The sequence below is a fragment of the Cebus imitator genome, unplaced genomic scaffold, assembly GCF_001604975.1.
Source record: "Cebus imitator isolate Cc_AM_T3 unplaced genomic scaffold, Cebus_imitator-1.0 Scaffold146, whole genome shotgun sequence".
NCBI classification, from domain to species: domain Eukaryota; kingdom Metazoa; phylum Chordata; class Mammalia; order Primates; family Cebidae; genus Cebus; species Cebus imitator.
Window position 1 is genome coordinate 4,535,148 of NW_016107461.1, and position 6,826 is coordinate 4,541,973.

Consider the following 6,826-nt stretch of genomic DNA (forward strand, 5'->3'; position numbering starts at 1 on the left):
ACTTTCACATGATAGGTGGCATTCATATGACACACATTCCCACTCATGTTCACTGTGTTATCTGTAGTTCCCAGCAAACTAGTTATATCTCTGCTGCTTTTTTCTTAGAAATGTAAGGGCAAGAGAAATGTTTTAGGAATAATCTTGATTATTTATGAATGATTGTTCATGAACTTGACTATTTTAATTTTCATTAGTATAAATTACTTGCAGCACACCAAAAACTGAGCTGCTTTTTTATGATTCACAATGGTTGCTTCTAACTACTTTATTATGGCAATGTTCGTTATCAGCCCTGTAGCGCTATTTAACATTCACCTTGGCATCATTTGATACTCTCATGCACAGACAGATGGTCTTCTATCGGTGGCTTTCTCCTTAGCCCTAGAGCAGTCTGTGTATCCAGACTCCATATTGAGTCTTGCCTCCTCAGCACAATGTAAGAGAATCTATGTTGATCACATCTTATGTGAAAATCTCTGTTGATCACTTGCCACCCATTTGCCCCACATATCACTGTATAACTTGAAAGTCAAGAACTTGTGATTTAGAATTGCTGTTCTGATCATGCTTAATATTTTCATGGCATCAAGCAATAGCAAGAAGATATTATATCAGCAGTATGCTTTAAATGTGGAAGTAATATGCTGATCTCCATAAGATAAAAGAGGAGCTTGCAGGTATTTAACAACACATATTATTTTAAGCTGATAATATGCCGGGAGTAGGTGCTGGGGGATACAATGAACAAACTGGATAAGTATCTCTGTCCTTATAAAATGTACATCCCAGTGATTAATGATTTACTATGAGATCAACAACCAGGTAAAAAATCGATTGTGATTTTTTTGGTAGCAGTGTCTGAAAGCTTTGAAATTCTGAAAAAGAAAATAAAGGAATTAAAAATGTTTAAATTGGTGCATGTAGATAGTATATTATGTAAGTGACTATTTGCTAAGTACCCCAAAAGTAAGATATTAGAGATCCCAATTTAATCATTAAAAGTAAATACTTTTAATATTGGCCTTATCCTTATCAAAAAGTGTACTATTATAGTGACAGGCCATGCAATCTCAAAATCAACAACATTCATGTAAATTGATAAGTTGATATTATATCAAATAGAAATCTCATAATAATGAGGCGGGCCAGTAGTTGAATTTTTCAGTTTTTTAGAAGCGTAATTTGAAGACTTGTAAAATTAATAGGATAGTTGAAATTGAAATTTATTTTTAAACATCAGACAGGTAATGTACTGATGTAAAAAGGTTTAAGGAAAAAGATTTGGAATCTTGTAAAATTAATAGGACAGTTGAAATTGACCTTTATTTTTAAACGTCAGACTGGTAATGTGCTGATGTTGTAAAAAGGTTCACATGCGTGTTTGAGTGTGGAAACCCAATCGTCACACTTAGGAATTAAAAAAGAACTAAAATAGACTTAAAAAAAAAAAATGCACGTGGGTACTTTTTGACCAGTAGTACCAGGCGCCCGGAATTGAATGCTTCCAAGTGAAATAAGAAAAGATCACAGTTCTTATTTGGGCTAATGCTTCTGATAGGCATAGCAGGAATGAATGAATGAATAAATGAATGAATGAATTTTATTAGCATATATAATAAATAAGTAAAGAACTTTACAAGATAATTTTAGATAGTGATAAGTACTGTAACATCAGTAAAATGGGGTCTATGATAAGTGAATTAAATATTCACTTGAATACCTAATACATTTCTAAACTTATTGCGGCCAAAGGGCTCCTGATTCATTCCCCTCACCACCAGCTTCTCACCAGGGGATGCTTCTGTAGATTGTGAGGTCTGGGAAGCTTTTGAAGATGTTATTTGAGTTGAGATATGAATAGTGAAGCATCTGTGTGCATTCCAGGTATGGAGGTGGGAAAGCGTTGGCTTTGGGGTGGAAATAAGTTTAGTGTGTTGGAGACAGTCAGTATGAAATGTTGGAATGTATCCAGAGAAGAAATGGTGGTAGACGAGGCTAGAGAGGTGGAAAGGGCCTTGATCTTTTATGGCAGAATAAGGAGTTAGGATGTCACTTTAATGATGGCAGCAAGTCTGTAGAGTGTTCTAGGTCTGGGGATTGATGGCCTCATGACTATGGCTACTGTGTAGTGACTGACTGGTAGAGGCAGACGATGAAATGGGGACCTTTCAGAGCTGTTGTCTGGGTAAGAAGACATAGTAGCTGTGTAGATGGAGCCTGGGCCAGCTTTGGCAATATACTTTGCAGACAGAGCTAAGAACTTAAGTGTGGATTCTATGTGGAAGGCAGGAGATGTGTAGTCAAGAGTTGATTTCTAGGTTTTAGTTGAGCAACTGAATGTGTGAAGGTTCAATTACTAAGATGGGGAAAATTGGAGGAGAAGTTGGTGGTGAGGGGAATCAGAAGATACCTTTCGGCCACAATTGGTTTTAGATACTTATTAGAGTCAAGTGAGGTGGTTTAGTGGCAGTGGAATAAATGTCTGCAGTTCAGTGGAGAGGTCAAGATTAAAATGACAAAGGTAGGTGTCAGCAACACAGAGCTGACTTCAAAGCCATGAGACTGGATGAACTCCCTGTAGGGGGAGGGGCTAAGTTTACTTCCTTAAATTGAGAAAGTTGGACAGGATGGTGTTTAAGGTCCTGTCTTTTCCAAAAGGTTAAATGTTTATTGAATTTCAGAGAGTCTCTGTAAGAAACTTGAAGTGATGGAATTTTTTTTTTTTAATGCTTTAGCTTCTTTTAAATAATGAATAGGATGAATGGGAAGAAATACAGACATTTAAATATTTGACATCTGTATTTATTCTGAAATTGCTTATCCACAAAGCATGATATGTAACTGCAATCAGATATCCTTCTGAAAGTGAAAATAATCTTCATTTTGTAAGGTTTCAGTTAAACCCGATTGGTGGTCAATGTGAACTTATTTTTATCAAGAAATTTTAAGCAGCTTTATTGAGGAGTCAAATGACAACCTAAGCTGCACATATTAGAAGTGTAAAGTTAGATGTTTTCACACAGCCGTAGAGCTGTCACCACTAGAGATAATAGACGTACTTGGCATCCCAGCAGTTTCCTTGTACCCTTCAGTACTGTCTCCCTCCTGCCTCTGATCCACAGGTAACCACTGATAAGCGTTTTGTAACTGTAGGTTAGTTTTCATTTTCTAACTTATATAAATAGAATGATACAGTAGATATTCTTTTTTCCTGGGTTTTTTCATTCAACGTGATTATTTTGAGATTCATCCATGGTGCTTTTTGTGTCAGTAGTTCTTTTCCTTTTATTTGCTAAGTAATATCCTATTGTATGGATATACCAGATTCATTTTTGTAGTCATAATGAAGTTAGACTATCTTCTTTTTCCCTTCAGTGGGTCTCCTGATTTGCTGGTGTTATTTGTAACCTTGAAAATTTGAGACAAGTCTCAGTTAATTTAGAAAGTTAATTTTGCCAAGTTTGAGGATGCACGCTCCTGATGACACGTGGTCAGGACACAGCTTAGCTTTATACATTTTAGGGAGACGTGAGACATCAGCCAACGTATGTAAGAAGTACAATGGTTGTGTCGGGAAAGGCAGGAGACTTGAAGCTGGAAGGAGCTTCTGGGTCACAGATAGGTGAGAGAGAGGAATGCTTGCATTCTTTGAGTTTTTGATTAGCCTTTCCAAAGGAGGCAGTCCGCTATGCATCTATCTCAGTGACAGACAGGTTGTCCCTAAGCAGTTCCCAGCTTGGCTTTTCCCTTTAGCTTAGTGATTTAGGGGCCCCAAGATTTATTTTCCTTTCACCCACCTAAGAGACTAAAAATGTGAGTATATAAACACACAGAGACACACTCCAAACTCTCTTCATAGAAGGGCTTCTTTGTTCTTGTATTCATCCGTCTTCATCCTGTTCAGGGATGAGCTTCCTGGCTTTCATTTACCAGAGCAAGCTTGACAGTGTTGTAGATAGGAAGCAGGACCCATCCTTTCTATGTGTTGGTGTTCTGTGTGATTTTCTGGGGATGTGTGTATGTTGTTGAGCTTTATTTTTTATCTAGATTGTGTTTATGTCAGGAGGTTGCCTGAAATAAAACAGAAGCTTCATAGCTTAGCCTTTAGTTGTGTTTCACAGTTCAGCAGTTATGGATTCAGTTAATCTAGTACCTCTGATTTCACAAGGGAGTATAATAAATCTTTTCTCAGTTCATAGGAATTTTGTACAGTTGGTTAAGGCAGAGATCAAAATGAGACAAATACTCATTCACGTGGTAAGTAGATACTTACCTTTAATCTCTGTGGTGTGCTGATTAAATCACTTGCTTTCTGCTTCTGTTCCTGTGCATTTGGAAAAGTTCACTGCTTTTTGGTTCCTGTGGATGATCTGAGAACACACTTGGGAATTCATGAATTAGTCACCCTCTGGCTGTTTTTAACATCATGAGCTTGCATGGAGTTTGAGGATGTCTGAGCTCTCTGGGGTTGTCTGAGGAGGAAAAGAAGCAGATTTGGTAGGATGATGAGACAGGTTAGCGTGCAAGTGCAGTAAAGAATTCCATTTTGGATGTTTTTGTTTGAGTTTTCTGCAGGATGTTCTGTTTTCTAGGTAATTTGTAGATTTTTACACTGCTTTATAAAAAGCTCTTTCCCCAGTTGGTAGCTTTGAATTCTTCCTCAGTATTTATGGGAGGTCATATTCTTGAATTAGATGTTCTGCATTACCTTACCAAAGATGACTCTACCAGTAGTGAAGCCAACAAGGAAAAAGATCTGCTAAAAAAGATCTGGGTATCTAAAAGATCACTTCATCTTGGTACTTACAGGACTGCCTCATTCTTTGTGATGGCTGTAGAGCATTCACTCCATCAACTGAATGTAACATGCTTTAGTAGTCCCCGCCACTTTTCCTGTTGTATCTGTATGTGCTGAAGTACATTACTTACATGTAAATACATCATCTCCCACATTTCCAAATTGTTCTCCATTAACATTTTGTCGGTATGTACTTCCACCAACAAGGTTTTAGCGTGTCTATTTCCTTATACACTCAACAGTACAGAGTGCTACTAGAGTGTATCTGATTGGCGAAAATGTTATTTTATTCTGATTTTTAACATATATCTCTTATTACAGAGTTTGGGCATCTTTTCATGTGAATGAATCATTTGTAATTCTTTTTCTGAGAGCTCCCTGTTCCTATATGCTACCTATTTTTCTATTATATGGTTACTGTTTTATCATTGATATGTAGAAGCTTTAGCTATATTAAGCAAATTAGCTCTTGGTGATATGATTTATACTGTTGCTTTTACGTTTGTTGTTTGTCCTTTGACTTTGCTTACCATGTTTTGCCATGAGGGAATTTTTTATGTTGATGTAATGGAATTACATCTAATTTTAAAAATTGCTTTCAAATTTTGTGTTACACTCAAAACATTTCAGATACTATGTTTATCATATTCTGAATACCCACCTCAGCCTCTCAAAGTGCTAGGATTACAGATCCAACAGTGGCAGGAGCCACTGCACCCGGTTACTCAAGGCAAATATTGAGCCATTGTACTTGGCTATCCAAGGTTCCACCCTGGGTAGGGGAGCTCTGAGCACTGGCGTCGGAGGGAGCACAGCTTCTCGGCTGAACTCTGGGATAGACACACTTCCTGATGGGCAGAGCATTCCAAGGCTTCTCACTCAGATCTTCTACAACTCCAAGTCTTGGGATGCCTCAAACCCATACTCTACATGGGCCAGCCTTCATTGAGCAGCTAGTGTGGGACAGACAGGCCAGGGTGGGCATGCAACAGGAAGGAGACCCAAACTTTGCCTCAAGGAGATCACATTCAAGCAGGGACAGAATTACTCCAGAGTGTGGCAGACTAAGGGACCAAAGCCTCTGAGTTTCTTCCTTCCTTTCTTTCTTTCTTTCCTTCTTTCTTTCTTTCTTTCTTTCTTTCTTTCTTTCTTTCTTTCTTTCTTTCTTTCTCTCTCTCTCTCTTTTTCTTTCTTTCTTCTCTCTTTCTCTCTCTTCCTCTCTTCTTTCTTTCTTTCTTTTTTTTCCCTAGAGGAAGAAAGAAAGAAAGAGAAAGAATAAAAGAAAAAAAAAATGAAGGAATGAAAAAAGAGGAAGAGGGAGAGACAACAGGGGTATTGCTTTATTGCCCGGGCTAGAATGCAGTCTAAAAATGGATATGCCTGTAATTGTGTTTAATAATAGAGACATAAAAAAAAATGAGGGAAGAAAATAATTAACAAGCAGCCAACCAATATTTCATTTAAACCTGTAAATAGGTGTGATGTAGTACTGATAAGAGTGTATATTTTGTGTATTTAAAGTGGAGAGTTCTATAAATGTTAATTAAGTCTACTTGTTCCGGATCTGAGTTCAAGTCCTGAATATTGATGTTAACTTTCTGTCTCATTGATCTGTTTAATATTGATATTGAAGTCTCCTACTACTATTGTGTGGGAGTCCAAGTCTCTTTATAAGTCTTATATATATGGGTATTCCTGTATTGGGTGCGTATATATTTAGGATCTTTAGCTCTTCTTGTTATATTGATCCTTTTATCATTATGTAATATCCTTCTTTGCTTCTTTTGATCTTTCTTGCTTTGAACTCTATTTTATCAGCAAAAATTGCAACTCCTACTTTCTGTTTATTTATTTTTGCTCTCCATTTGGTTGGTAAATTTTTCTCCATCCCTTTGTTTTGAGTCTTTGTGTATCCTTGCATGTAAGATGGATCTGGATGTAGCATACCAATGGGTCTTGGCTTTTTTTTGCCTGTCTGTGTCTTTGGATTGGGGGATTTAGTCGATTTAAATTTAGAATTAATAA

General features: G+C 37.2%; 1 pseudogene; it reads right to left on the reverse strand.

Moving 5' to 3' along the window:
* Positions 1 to 1,336: 1,336 nt before the first annotated feature.
* Positions 1,337 to 1,430, reverse strand: LOC119473301 (annotated as a pseudogene).
* Positions 1,431 to 6,826: the final 5,396 nt, after the last annotated feature.